Genomic DNA, 15,691 nt, shown 5'->3' with positions numbered 1-15,691 from the left:
CCATAGGTTGCCCAGGCCTCCTCACTGACTCTTATATTCAGGGGGTCTGGATCAGTCCCATGCTGGTCTGTGGTCCAAGAACTCTCCTCTGTTCAGATCAGCTGTCTCTGCTGGATTTCCCAGCCCATTCTTTGCCAATTTGCTCATCGCTCCTCTCTGTCTGTCACTGGGTTCCATGGGTTCAGTTCAGTGTTTAACTGTGGGTGTTTGCCTCTGCTTCCATCAGTCACTGGATGAAGGCTCCAGGATGGTTATGGACATCCAGTTCATTATCAGGAATGGGCAATCGAGGTGGTCTCTCCACTATTGCTTAGCTTGCCAGTTGGTGTCATCCCTTTAGATCACTAGAGGTCACACTGGTGAGATCGTTCAGCCGTTAAAGGCTAGTCTCACAACCAAAAATATCTTTTACTCTTTTGAGATTATATGTAACTAAATCATTTTTCTATTCTCTTTTCTTCCATAAAGTGCTGCATTATATACCTCCTTGATCTTTTAAAAACTCTAGGTCTTCTTTTATTTCAATTTGTTAAATACACACCCACACCCACCCACCCACCCCCCCACACACATACACACACACATATATATAAACATATTTATATAAACATATAAATTAAAACTTCTGTTCAATTTGCATGTGTGAAATTTATTTCCTGAAGACTGGTCTACTGTAAGTTATAAATATTATTGTTACTCCACTCAATCTTAATTGAAAACAGAGGGGACAGAGAGGGAGAATGCTAAAGGACAGCACTGGAAAGGGAGGAGGGGCATTTTGGTGTTAGATAAAACCGGACACACGGGACTTTCCCAGGAATCCTTGCATACACCATGTTAGACTCCTAGCAATAGCAGTTGTATTAACATGAACTTGACATCTCCTGTAACCAGATTGGTGCCTAGGCCAATTGTTATCAGAGAGGCTTCACCCAGGAACTGATGGAAACAAATGAAGACCCAGAGCCAAACACTAGGCTGAATTTGCAGAATACTTATGAAGAGAGGGAGAAAGGATTGCGATGGACGATGTCCTTCTGTATATATGTTTCTCTTATTGGTTGATGAATAAAATACTGTTTAGTTAATGGCAGGGAGATAGGCAGGACTAGGAGATGAGTTAAATTCTGGGAAAGTTAGACATAGAGGAATGCCATGAGGAGACCAGGAGGATAGGATGTGCCTGGCATTCTCCAGTAAGCCAAGACCATGTAGAAATATATAGATTAATAGAAATGGGTTAATAATTAAGACAGAGCTAGCCAATAACAAGCCCTATTCATTGGCCAACAGGTTAATAATTTATATATTGTCTGTGTGTTTATTTAAGGCTGAAGTGGGTGCAGGACCTTGGGAGACAAGAAATCTTCCAGCTACAGGATTGTAGAAACCAAAAGGCCCAAAGACATCATAAGAAAATTAACAGAATCAGCTAACATTGGCTCTTAGGGCCTCACAGAGATTGAACCAACAACCAGGGAGCCCAAATAGGACAGACCTAAGTACTCTCTCTATATGTTACAGTTGTGTAACATGATTCTCTTGTGGAACTCCTAGCATTGGGAACAGGGTTTGTCTCTGACACTTTTGCTGGATTTTTGAACAATACTTCCTAATACTGGGTTGCCTTGCCCAGCCTTAATACACAGGGAGGTTATTTTGCCTTACTTCAACTTGATATGTCATGTTTTTTGCTGTGCATGGGAGAAATGAACTTAACTGAAAAAACAGAGGAGGAATGGAATGGAAGGAGGGTTGGAGGGAGACTTGAAGGGAGGGACTTGGAGAAGAGACAGGAAGGACAACTGGGCCTGGGCTATAAAATAAATAAATAAATAAATAAGTAAATTATTTATTTATTAAATAAAAAGGTAAGTCAGATATTCATCATATTGTATTAGTAGACTCAGTGTAAATATCAATTATTTTTTATTAAAGCAACACAGTAATCTAATTCTCATTCATGCTAAATTAAATAATCTTTTGCATCCTGAAAAAATAGTTTCTACTCATTTAAGAATAACATTTCAATGAATACAGAACAATACTGTTATTTTGAAATGACTAGCTGTGTCCTAACTAATTAATGAACTTTCAGAAAATGAAGAAAAAATTTGTCTATCTTTACTGCCTCTGTGTCACTCTTGGATTTTTGTTTCAATTCTGATTCCTTGTTTGATTCATGATGTCTTCTGTAGTTGACTCAGGGCAAGTCAGCAGGGACCATTAATATCTCGTCTTTCACTGTGAAAACGATCCCATAACCCTACCGTTTCTCATGAAGAATGGGTTTTAAATATGTATAGAAAGAGTTGCTCTTTGATGGATTGCAGGATGGCTCTTTCATTGAGAGAACAAGCCCATCCCAGAGCCTGACATTCCCCAACAGATGGCTACTGTCAATACACTTTTATTTAAAATAAAAATTGATTGATGACCAAAGCACTCCAAAGTAAAAAGCTAGAGTTGTGTCCTCACCTAAAATGTGGTACTGAGATTCAGCTTAAGACATTTATTTTTTTATTTCTATCCAGTCTGTCTAGTGGTTCAAACCAAATGTTCATATAACTGAGACTTTTATGTGTTCTGCACATTAGCACACCAAAAAGCATACATAGTGTTATTAGATGTGAATATCTTAATAAAAGGAACATGTCAATACCTACTGCTTAATTGTATGAGGCTGGGAAGATGTTTTTTTCTGTTTTCTCATTCCAGTGGTATCAGGAAAATTGTGTCATGTCTTGCTTTGTTATACTCAGTGGCTTTTTTTCAATATAAGGAAGTCAAGATGAAAGACACATCTGGATCAACTATTCAAATTCCCATGCCCTGATAATCGACTTCTCTAAGTCTTAGGACTTCCCAAACATTTTTTTTGACCACAGTCTCAGTTATGGGTGGGATAATATATATATATATATATATATATATATATATATATATATATATATATATCTCACATCTGATCCCATATAGGTCTGTCAGCCCCTGTAGCACAAGGTAATGATGAAATTGATCAAGCATTGATAGGACATGTGCTGGAGGCCTAAGAATTTCATAAAACAACATGATGTCAATAGCAAAGTTTTGAAAGATTTTTCATCACTTGGCGACAAGACAAGGAAATTATAAGAAAATGTCCTACTTGTCCTTTATATAACCAAACTCCACTTCTGGCATGAAGAAATCCACAGGGTACTCAAAGGACTGAGATCTGTCAGATGGATATGTTTCATTTTGTAGAATGTGGAAAATTAAAGTATGTATAAAACACCATTGATACCTACTCAGGAGTTGAATGGGCAACTGCTTTGAGTTCTTAAAAGGCTGTTGCTGTAACTATGCATTTGTTAGAAGTATGGGTACACCTATACAAATTAAGACAGACAATGATACTGCATATATATCTAGTAAAAAGAAAGTTTTGCTTATTATAATATAAAGCATATTACAGGAATACCACAGAATCCTACAGGGCAGGCAGTTATAGAAAGATCAAATTGAACTCTAAAATATATGCTAAATACATTGAAAGGGATAACAAAGACCCCCCAGAAATACATTGCATAGTATTTTATTAACTTTGATATTTTATGAATGTTCATGAGAAAGAAATGACAGCTGAGAGAGACATTGGATAATAGAAAAATTTATATGGAATTAAATCAGCCTGTATGCTTTACAGGTGTGCTGACTTCAGAATGGAAACCGGGATGTGTTGCGTTGGAGAAGGGTTTTTGCTTTTGTTTCCATGGGAGTGAGGGTAAGTGTCTTTCTGACTTTCTTTTAATATAGAATTATAAAGTCTGTGGTTTATATATTTAAAATGTCAGGATAAGTATTAAAATGTTTTCATGTTGTCTATGAAATTGGATGCTTTGAATGTTTCACAGTTTGAAATAAGCTATTAATGTAATACTTCTTGTTTGTGTGCACCTGAACTTAGATTTTACATGAAATAATTTTCAGTGTTACTTGTACCCTCTAAAATATAGCAATAGGCTTATTATACCAAAATGTTGTTGAAAAGTGGGCACTTGGAGTTTTCAGAGGATCACAGTGCTGATGTTAATGTAGCCTCAGTCACTATTGTCTGTTTCTGTCTAAGTGTCTTCAACATTCTACACTATAATTGTATACATTTCTATATATAGTATACCACAATATAGTATATATGTATCTATATATATATATATTATACCGCAATGTACTATATGTGTATCTATATATAGTATTCCTCAATATGCTATATGTGTATCTTTATATAGTACACAGCAATATACTAGAAAGGTTTTCTATTTTAATAAAAGTAATTTTATATGAATAAAAAAGAAAAGCTATGGATATCATCAAAATTTATAAAGAGTAGATTTGACCAAGAGATATCTCTTGATTAAAAAAGTCATAGTTCAACAAACAGTGTGGCCATTAACTCTAAACAAGCTTTAAAAGTAGCAAATGCTTTCATTTGATCAGATATAATGGGCCATAAGGGAACCTCCCCCAAAAATACAGTTGGAAAAGCATTTTGTTTTTGTCTTTTCAGGAGAATGAAGACATCCAGCTAAAGAATCTTAAGACCACTGGACAAATGACACATTTGAAGAAAAAGGAAAAATACTGTAGAAAGTATGTCCCAAGAAATTGAACAAAGTGGCCTATTAGTATATCACATCTTCATCAGGGCAAAATTTCTTGAATTTCCCCAAATATTTTTATCTACTTGTCTCTACAGACATGTAATGTAAATCGTCTTTTTGTAGTCCTATTCCAATTAAAAATTAAAGGGGACTTACTTTGGAGTTAGGTTGTGGCCCTCTGATTCTCTAAACACAAGCATTTTTGTTAAAGTAAAACCCCAAATCTGTCTCAGGTCAGAAAAACCACCTAATATGGGACAGAAGAAAAGCAACAACAACAAAAAACAGGTGGGGGGACTATTTTGTTGCCACTAATCATTTTGTTGAAGGTTTTCTTGAGCTATAAATATTATCTAAAAAGTTAAGAGATTACTGTGTATGTATTAAAGTTTCTGTCATGATATTAATGCTCATACAGAATCCTAACTAATTATAGTAAAAGGGTTCATCTAGCTTCCTAAACATGACTTCAGGTGTGAGTGTTTATTTGTTTTCTGTAGTGAACCATGGCCATGCCTAACAGCTATGTTTGAAGTCTCCAAAAGATTGATGGAACCCCACAATGACAATTCCACCAGGACTTCGATAACACCATTAAGCTGAACAACGCTAACTAAAGATTGGCTTTGGGGTGAAAACTGCTCAGAACAATTTCAAGGTGGCCAGCAGAAATGATACAGTGTCACAGATATTTCTCAGAACAATTTTGAGTAGGCTAGCTGAGATGATGCAGCCTCGCAGAAGACTCTAGCCAGGACTTGTAACAAGCTCTGAACTTTCCCATTATGCAGAGATTGGGAAAAAGTGATACAACTACCTCTCCCAACACTTGACAATTAACCCAAACTTTTTCTTTCAGGAACCCCTAAATATGCTGTCACCCCACACATCAGTAAGTAACTTTAACAACAAGATGCTCACATCCCCCAAGAGATGGGGTGGGTGGTTTTTGCTCTTGCATTGAGTTACAGATATTTGCCATTGCTTAGGGGATTAATCAATCCCCTAACAAGTTGTTATTGGTAATGTTGAGGAAAAAAGTTGAACAAAGGAAATTAGATTCAGAGTTCTTGTTTTGGAAAAAAGAAAAAAGGGAGATGTAGATATGTTAGGATATAAGTGTAGATTATTGAATCTACTCTGAAAAGAAATAAGGGAGAATACAGACATAGGATAAAAAGTAGATTATTGAATCTAATATAAGCCAAAAAAGAAACTGCCAGTTTTAAATATTTTACATTGATATGGATTGTTATATATTGATACAGTATGTTAGATCATACTGTACATACATTTTTAATCTTGCTCAAGATATAGTACACATGCAACTCATTTAGCAATGTAATGCAATTTTTTAGCTCTTGGAAGTTATTATCAATTGTTTAGGATAATAAAGAAATGCAGAATATCAATTACTCACTTATTACAATTGAACTTGTAGTCATATTGGGTATGTTTTCAAAGTTAAACAGATATAACTTAGATAGACACGTCATCTTCAAACACTTCAGAGATCTGAAGAATATGGCATTTAGATGCTTTACTAAGTTCTTTTTTAAGACAATGAGACATATCTGCTTTTGGATAGAACCAATCTACTTCAGACAAGATGATAGACATTGAATTAACTGCACATGGGAGTTTACTTTCTTTGAGGCAAAAGTAAGCCACTGGGCAAAAAAGTGTTCTTGCCTCAACTGGTAACAGTGTGCTATCCAAATTGGACAAGTAGAACACAAAAGTAATGATTGCCGAACTTTGTCAAGGTAGGATAGCCCTACAGAATATCCTGATTCGCAGAAAAGCCTGTCAGATATGTTAGACCTGTAGAACAAAGAGAGATGGTCCAACACTGCAGAGGAACCTTGGGTGACTGTTCAGGCAGTCAGCTGCTCTGTCATTTCTCACATGTTTTGAAACTTGGCTTGCTTCCATTTTCTGCTTACCCAATTAATATTGTTTTCTTCTCAGGTCTCTGATGAAGTTGAATACTAGATACTTGTAGTTATGTAGTTTTTCGTGTTACCAGATTTAGAAAAGAAATTCACAAAAGAAATTTAAAGTGTTTACCTTTGAGAGACACAAAAAGATAGTTTTGTTAATAAAATTTAGAATAGAAAGTGAATTAGGTACAACCTTTTTGACTCACCAAGATAGGATAGATTATGGAACATTTTCTTTGAATTTGTCAATTGTTAATGGACTAGACATCACTGATGTATTTATTTTCTGCATATACTGTATATAGATATTGTACTTATTGTATTTAGGTTTTCTTAGTTACAAACTTCTTTTTTTTTACTTTTAGTCAAAAAAGGTAAACATGGTTATATCTTATTTGTACTCTAACAATAAAGCTTACCTAAAGATCAGAGGGCAGAGCTAGTTGTGGTGATACATTGTTTATTATTTATTAAAGCCACCAGAGATCAAAAAAGCAAAGCAGCCAAGTCACTAGCTCTTATTGCTACCCAGGCTGATAGGACTGATCCCTTCTCCATGAGCTCTCACCAAGCCTCAGACTTCTGCCTCTCCTCAGTGTGACTGGAGAGGATACCTCTCTACATGAGGCCAATTTTCGGGATTAAAGGCATGTGATCCCAAGTGGTGCGATCATCATTGTGTGAGCTTTTTCTTTCTAGGACTGGATCAATTTTGGGTAGCTTATTGTGGCCTCCACCTCTATTTCCCAAATGGTGTGATTAAAGATGTAGAGCACCATGTCCTGTCTTCTATAGCTAACTAGTTGGCTGTCTTTGATTTCTGTACCCTCAGGAAAGCTGTAATAAATAATATATCACCACAGCTAGCCACTAGCTAACAATAGAGATCTGGAGATCTGTACAGACAGACAGGAAGTAAGATGCCTGGGCAGAGAGAGGAACATAAGGTGGGAGGAGACAGTAGGTCGATCTCTTTTCTGTCTGAAGATTTTGTAGTAGTAAGATCCCTAGTGTGTGGCTTCTCTGCTTCTCTGATCTTTCAGCTTTCACCACTAATATCTGATTCTGAGATTTTATTATTAAGATTAATTAGAACTCATGCAACAGAGACCATTCAAATTACATAGAAAGGGCTAGTATGGCATGTGCTCATTAGGGAAAGGGCAGACCCAGCAAAATACAAGTAAATAGAAAATGGTTTTATTGTGGAAATGGGAATGGAGTGACATGATTAGATAAAAAGGAACAGGGACTGAGGAGAGAGCCTACTTAATATATTGATTTCAGTGTATTCATGAGGATCTGAGTTTGAACTTCAGCATCCATATAAAATAGTGAATGAATGTGATAGTCATTGTAACCAAGCCCTGGAGAAATGTAGAGAGGAGGGTGACTGGGAATTTCTATCTAGTATACCTAGTTGAATCAGCAAGTTCCAGGTTCAATGGGAGACCCTGTCCCATAATTTCAATATAAGCATATATAGAAATAAACACACACACACACACACACACACACACACACACCTTCAATTAAGATTGGTGACAGAGAGTGGTAAGTCTTTAAAAGCAATCAGAGCCTAGGTGTGTGGGTCCTGTGAAACCACCCTGAAATGCTCAATAGTTTCCTATAGGCAGCTTATAATCTCCAAATATCTTGGATGAGGAAGTACAATATGTCCAATTTTGAATTTTTGTAAAATTTCCAGGCTGACTCTGCAGGATAAACAAAAAGGAAGAGTTACAGTGTGCTCATGTTCTTATAAAATCACCAACTTTTCATTTCAATAGAGTATAAATATCCTCTTTGCCTGTGTGACTGTCAGACAATGCCTTGTTCTGTTTTTATGGGATAGATTTACAACTCTGTGAATTGGACTGGTTCTTCCAGCACATGATTATATCTACTGTCTTGTACTTAAGGGATGGAAAAATCAAATCTAGTTTGACTTTTTCATCTTTACACAGAGTAATCCTTTCTTTTAAGCTTTGTTCTTGTCATATTAAATTTTTAAAGCAATACATGTTCCTAAAACCATATCCCATTAAATTTCTTGGACTATGAATTCATATCTTTCCTTGACTAATAAATGATTTCCTCTAATTCATGCTTATGAACTACTTCAAATTGTTAATATTTTTTATTTTAAAAACCCACTTTTCCAATGATGAACTTTTTTTATTAAGTAATGTTTCTCAGGAGGTGGGGAGAAAGCTCAAAATCTAAGAGACATTAGCAGAAGACCTAGGTTCAGTTCCCAGAGCTCACATCTGCTGGCTCAAAAACACTAGTAACTCCAGTTGGAAGGGATCCAACTCTGGTTTGCTATTGCCAGCACATGCATGCACATGATGTGCTTAAACTCACACAAGTACACATCAATAAAAATATGATTATAAAATAAAGCATATGAATGTAGGAATTACATTTCTCTCAGTATTTCTCTTTTTATTTTCTCAGACTTACTCTCAAGTAAATTATAGCCATGACTTATTATTTCTGTTTATTGTTTCTAATGATACTTTCAAAACTTCAGGCTTTCTTTAAAGACTTATTTTATTGTTTATTTATGTATAGGTGTGTGTTTCTGTTTGTGATTTTTCTGAAAAGTAATGCCATAGAATCCACTAGAAAGAGTTGTGTTCCTTCCTGTTGGAGTTACAGTCAATTCTGAACCACTCAACCTAGGAACTGGGAATAAAACAGGAGTCCTGTGAAAGAACAGTTTTGTACTCTTAACTGCCAAGCTATCTCTCCTTTTCTTCTAATGTTATTTAACATTAACTGTGAATATAAATCTCATGGTCTCTATTTCATAGTGTTTATACTTCCTTTTGATGTCAACTAGCTTTTTAATAAAAATATATACTCAAATATAGTGTAGCAAAATGAAAATAATTGAAGCACACTTAGCATACAACAAATTGAAGATATTTAAATTACAGTATTCAGTATATTTTGACATCAAATGGGTATAGACACATTCAGTAAGTCAGCACAATCCAAATCAGGTGCGTGTCTGTGACCCATGCCTGTTTCCAACCTATTTTACATTGGATCCTTTTTCCTGTCTTGATCTCTAAGTAATAACTGATATAATCATCCCATTTCCTACATTTTGTGTAAATTTTCCATACTGTATATTCTCTGTTGTCTTTTTTATAACCACACAGCAATATATTTATTTTGAGGTTTATGTGATCACATGAATCAGTAACTCATGCAGTTTTGGTGCTGAACATTAATCTATTGTGTAAATACATAGTAACTGCTTCATTCTTCCCTTGAAGAACATTTGAGTTCTGTCGCATTTTGTCTAATGCAATTAAAGTTACTGTGGATATTCATGTAGAAATCTGTATGGAAACAAGTTTTATTTTTATCAAGTAAATACCTAGAAGAGAACTGAGTAGCTCCCACTGTTGTTTAACTTTTTCAGAAACTGCAAACTAATCTTGAAAATAATAGCTTAAATTTACATTCCTTTGCACATAGGATGAGATTTAAAGGCTACATATGAGTGGCAAAATTTGGGATAGTTGTTAATTTATATTTTAAACATTCTAACAATACATAGTGTTATTTTATTTTTCTCTTCCTCTTTTGTCTCCTTGTCTTTCTTCCTCTCTCTATTCATAACCTAACCCAACAATTCCACCAATTTTCTGCAACAGCTTTGTTTTTCTTCTGAATATTTCTATTTTCTTTTGTCTTTTAGTTTCCAGCTTCTCAGTTTGATTTCATATGCTTTTGAATTTAAACTAAGGCTATCTGTTGGCTTGCTTCCTATTTCTCCTTACAGGGATTAGTATGTAAGTTTTCTAGTAAGTTCTGCTAATTGCATATATATTTAAATATGTTTTAAACGTATTTTTACTTAGTACTTAATGATATTTATTTTTATCATGTTTTAATCTTTTTGGTTTTTGGATTTTTGAGGCAGGGTTTCACTGCATTGCTTTGGAAACTGTCCTGAAACTTGCTCTGTAGACCAGGCTGACCTTGAACTCACAGAGATGCCCCAGCCTCTGCCTCCTGTGTGCTGGGATTAAAGGCATATGCCACCAAAACCCGGTTTATCATGTTTTAATTTTATACAACTTCTTTTCCTTAACATTAAAACAGTGTGTGTGTGTGTGTGTGTGTGTGTGTGTGTGTGTGTGTGTGTAGAGCCTGAAGAAGACAGAAGATTTGTCAGATTCAGGAAAGCTTAAGTCAAGGACAGTTGTGAGCTGTATATGGGTACTGGGAACACAAGCTCAGCCCTCTGCTAAAGTAGCAGGTGCTCTTGTCCACTGAGCTTGTATTAGTGATTATCATCATTCTCATTATTTATGATTGCTTTAATTTCCACATCTTTGTGGATACATGATTTTTTGTTACTTATTTCTTTTTTAATCCATATATCTTCCATTATAAATGTTCATTGAAGAGAGACTTTGATCTTGATTGGAGGCTTTTGGTTTCTTCTACATTATCGGTATTGGGTCCTCATTGGAACTTCTCTTGGTTGTCTTGCTGTTGTCCTGTGTTGTGAAAATTCTGTAGCTTTGGGAATGCAGGACTGGTCCCTTCACTTGCTTGAGCAGATCAAAGATGGAGTGGATGTTGAGGTGGGCCAACATATAACCCTGGTTCTGGTGCTGGGTAGTTGATCAGCCTCCCAGTTCTCCTTTGTTCTCACCACCAGGGTGAGCTCTCCTGCATTATCTTGGCAGGTTTATCCCTTGCAGGGACTAGAAAGGGTCAGGGCTGGTTCTCTTGCTTTTGTGAGCTCAGGGTTGGGATCTCTGACAACTGCACCTCCAGGGTCACTCTACTGTGTTGATAGGTGTGGTGTCAAGACAACTCTCCTGAATGTTGCAGCTTGGCCTGCTCTCCCAAGTATTGTAGTTGGTGCCAGCTATGGTCTGCTTTCTCACTGCTCTGACCTCAGGGCCAGCTCTCCTACGTACCTCAGGCATTGATAAATGGGTGGGAAAGTATATTATTTTGGAATTAGTTCCTTTTTGATCAGGAAGCAAAGTTTGTACTGCTCAAATCACTTTATAATTACTGATGTTGTTCTTCTTTTATGATTTATTTATTTATTTATTTATTATGTAGACAGTGTTCTGCCTTCATGTATATCTGCATACTAGGAGGGCATCAGATCTCACTACAGCTGGTGGTGAACCACCATGTAGTTGCTGGAAATTGAACTCAGGATCTCTGGAAGGCCATCAAGTGCTCTTGAACCCTGAAACATCTCTCACTTCTACTGATATTCTCACAACCAAGACTATGATATATTTTGATATGTCACGTACACTCAGGAAGTTGCTGAGTTAGTTCCTGTTGTAGCTTGTAATATTCTGTAAAAAGAATCAGAATTTGTTAAAAGTTGTTTTTTTTTCTAAATACTTTCTAATGCTTTCTGGTTAGCTATCTCCATTTGTACTGTTTATTCGAGATAAGTATTGAATTCTTTATTACATAAAATTTAATCTACATTATGATTAATCCTGATAGTCTTATAAAGTTTACAACCGGAATTTAAACACTATTATGCAATGTGCATATTTAGCTAAGACTGTTGCATTATTTTTAGCATACATTAATTATATAGAGTAATAGGTTTTATTATGATATTTTCATAGATGTATATCATTATCTTGTTAAACTGACATGTTTGTCCTTATCCAGTTCTTTTTCTGGTAAGCTATATTATAATGAAGTTGACTTAATTGACATTAGCATAACTTCATTTTGATCAACCATAGCAGTGATTTTTCAAACTCTGGATGTCTTTGTTCTGTTTTGTTTAGTATGACTGTCATTTTCCCATGATGGCTTTAATCTACATCTAAGGAAATATTTAGAAGTGTGCTATATTCCAAATACTTTTCGAATTCTTTCACCTCAGTTTTCCAATTTTTCCTTGTTGCAGTGGTTTACAAGAAGTTTCTCAGTTTTGGGGTAATTATTGGCTTTCTGATTGGATTTCAGATCTCCATGGGAAGGCCTGGCATCTGCACTGATGGCCAAGTGTGTGGGGGTCATATACGCTAAGGTAGATCTGGTTGTTGACATTTGTTGAATGTATACACTATCAGATTCTGTCTAAATATTTATGTTTATTCCCATACACCTGGGCCGCTGTCAGCCATGGACAAAGAAGTCCAAGTTTTCAATGAACATCAATAGTCAATGGAGAGATACACACTTCACTCTCTTCTCCTTTAGTATGTTCAAACTCCAGTAGAAAGTGAAATGACAGAAGGAAAGCAAAATAAATGAATCACAGCTAAACACCCAGATTCAATAATAAGTAAATATTATTATAAGAAAAACTAACAACAAGTTGAGGAAATACAGGAAGTTATCAAGGGAAATAACCAAATTACTCTATTTCTGTGCAAACTCTAATGAACTATCATCTCTACAGAATTCCTTTGGCAATGTGAGAGAAAAATCTTATATTCTTCACTAGGAAATTATGGAAAAAGGATTAGTATTCAAAGTTTTGTTATTTTTTGTTGTCAAGAGTTGTTACTAAGTCATTATGGATAGCGGGGGATACATTAAACTAAGCTAAACAGACTGGCCATTTTTCATTCATTTAACTGGATAATCTTTTTAGAGTAAAAGGAAGTTATTAGATACTATAGCCATCATATTTGTGCAAACCTGTTTATTTGGGAGTAAGCTAGGTTATGGCCACTATACTAAAATACTTCTTTGACTTGAGCATCTCAAGCTATGGTAAAACCAAGAAACTTATGGTGTGTGAGATAAAGTGAACATTTTCCTGTCTGGTTCTCAGGGCTCTCCATAACTTCTCTTCATTTCACCTATGGATGATTTCACTGCTGTCAGCCTCTCACCGAAGAGAAGAATTAACATGAGCGTTGCAGTGTGACCATTCTGGTAATGAATCATGGCAGTCTTCCTCTTCAGCTAGGCACTCACTGACTGTGAGTGTCAGGTTATTATCTTCAGTGTCAAGACATTGATGGATGACTTTCTAGGCTCTGCTTGAGCATGGGACTCAAGATACTTCTATTCTGTCAAGACGTAGTTTGAGAAAGGTAAAATACCCTAATCCTAGACTAAAAGGGTTGTCATAACCAGGCATGAATTTTCAGCATTACCTATAAGAGATATGACAGGTGTAGGAGAAGCAGAATGGATAGGATTGATTACTGTATTAACCAGAACTTTGCCGAATGTCAGGGAGTAAGTATCACATGAACTCTGAGAAAAGTATCTCAGTGTAATTGAGAATCATGAGCTTTAAACAAGGAAGTCCAATACAAACATCATTAGTCAGAGTACATTTATTATATACTAAAAATGACATGAGTGCATTACATAGAAGGTTTTTTTAAGTTTTTAAAACTCATTTATTTTTATTTAAATTAGAAACAAGCTTGTTTTACAATCTAAGTTCCCTCTCCCTCCCCTCCTCTCCTGTCCCCACAGATGCCCTGTCCCTTCCGATTTCTGCTGCCCAGGTTATCTAATTAGGCAAGGGTATTTGGGATCATGCATTGTTTCCAGACTATGCACTTACCAATTGTAGTTCCAATGATCATGAGAGTCCTTTTGGGGCTGCTGATAATCTGAAGTTTTTTGTGTTTTGACTTTCAAACTGGAGCAGATTGAGAGGGAATTAAGGTGAAATTGTAGATCTGAGATATCAATGAAAAGGGATCAAAGCTGGAGCTGTTAGCCAGAACAGTTTTGAAGAGATTGTAGGTACATAAAATCTACTCACTTAGGCATTAATAAAATTATTTGGAAAGCACTTTGACAATAGGTATTTTAAAGGAAGCTGCTGACACATGGACCTGTTACTATTAACCCAGGTTTCACTACACCCTCTCTTCCTGTCAGAGATCTTAAGGTTGAATCCACTAAATAATTGGAGTATGAACATCGATTTCTGTCACAACTGGCACAGATTTGGGAAACTGTTTGTTTTATTGACTTTATGCTGAATGAAGAGTGATATTAATTAAATGAAAACAATTTACACTTTGTGTTTTCTCATTTATGTTTGTAACAGATCATATAAATTGATGCTCCTGAAGTGTTGTTCTACTGTTGTATTCGAGTTGCATTGCAGTCACTTAGAAAGACACTAATAGAAAAGAAAAGCATGTTAATATTTTTTAAATATTTTTATTTTTGAAAGTTCCATTACACCATCTGTATTGATCATATCCATCCACTGCTACTGCCTTTCAACATCCCCTAATACCTATTCCCCACCTAGTTTCATGTCTTTTTCAGTTTTTTTGTTAATAACCATGAGGTGAGATAGTATTTTGAATATACCCGTATATGTATGGGTGAGGGGGCCATTCACTGGGTCATGGGCATCCTGCCAGAATCCACATCCTTAAAGACCAATGACTTTTCCCTCCCCTAGCAACTACCAACTGCCAATAGTTCTTCCAATAAGGGTCTGATCTTAGAAACCCCTTCTCCATCTGTGCAGAAATTTTAATTGGTTCAATCTTGTGCAGATAATTACATCTACTATGAACTGATACATGCAACAGCTATGCCATTCCTAGAAGGCAGCATCTTAGAACTCTTCTTCTCCTCTGCAAGATCTTCTTTATTCTGTCTGATAAGCTCACTGAGCCCTGGACACTGGGGGGTGAGTTCAGATGACCCACCCACAGCTGAGCACTCAGATATTTATACCTAGTAGTTTGAGTAGTTTATAGAATCTGCATTGACCACTACCCACTGCAAGAAGTAGCTTCTCTGATCAAAGTAGGGAATAGCTAAAATTCACATAAGTGTTTTAGTGAATAACTTCTACATATATTTTAGCATAATTTCAAATTGTGGAAATAGATAATTCTTTGCCATTTTCCTTAATGCTTTCTAGATATTTCTTTCTAATGGAAGTCTCTTGTCCATAAGTTGCTTGATTGTTGATATTCATCAATACATGAGTTGGAAATGTTTCTAGATTGATTTGGAGCAGGAGAGTCAAGTGTAATGGGGATACTGATTTCCCTAAAGAAGAGCACCAGCCACTGGAAAGGAGGGGCAGAAAACTTGGGTAGTTCAGATTTGCTTTTCCTCTAGGCCCATCTGTGTTGA

This window comes from Mesocricetus auratus, unplaced genomic scaffold (genome assembly GCF_017639785.1).
Source record: "Mesocricetus auratus isolate SY011 unplaced genomic scaffold, BCM_Maur_2.0 Super-Scaffold_100676, whole genome shotgun sequence".
Classification (NCBI taxonomy): domain Eukaryota; kingdom Metazoa; phylum Chordata; class Mammalia; order Rodentia; family Cricetidae; genus Mesocricetus; species Mesocricetus auratus.
This window is presented reverse-complemented; position numbering follows the sequence as displayed.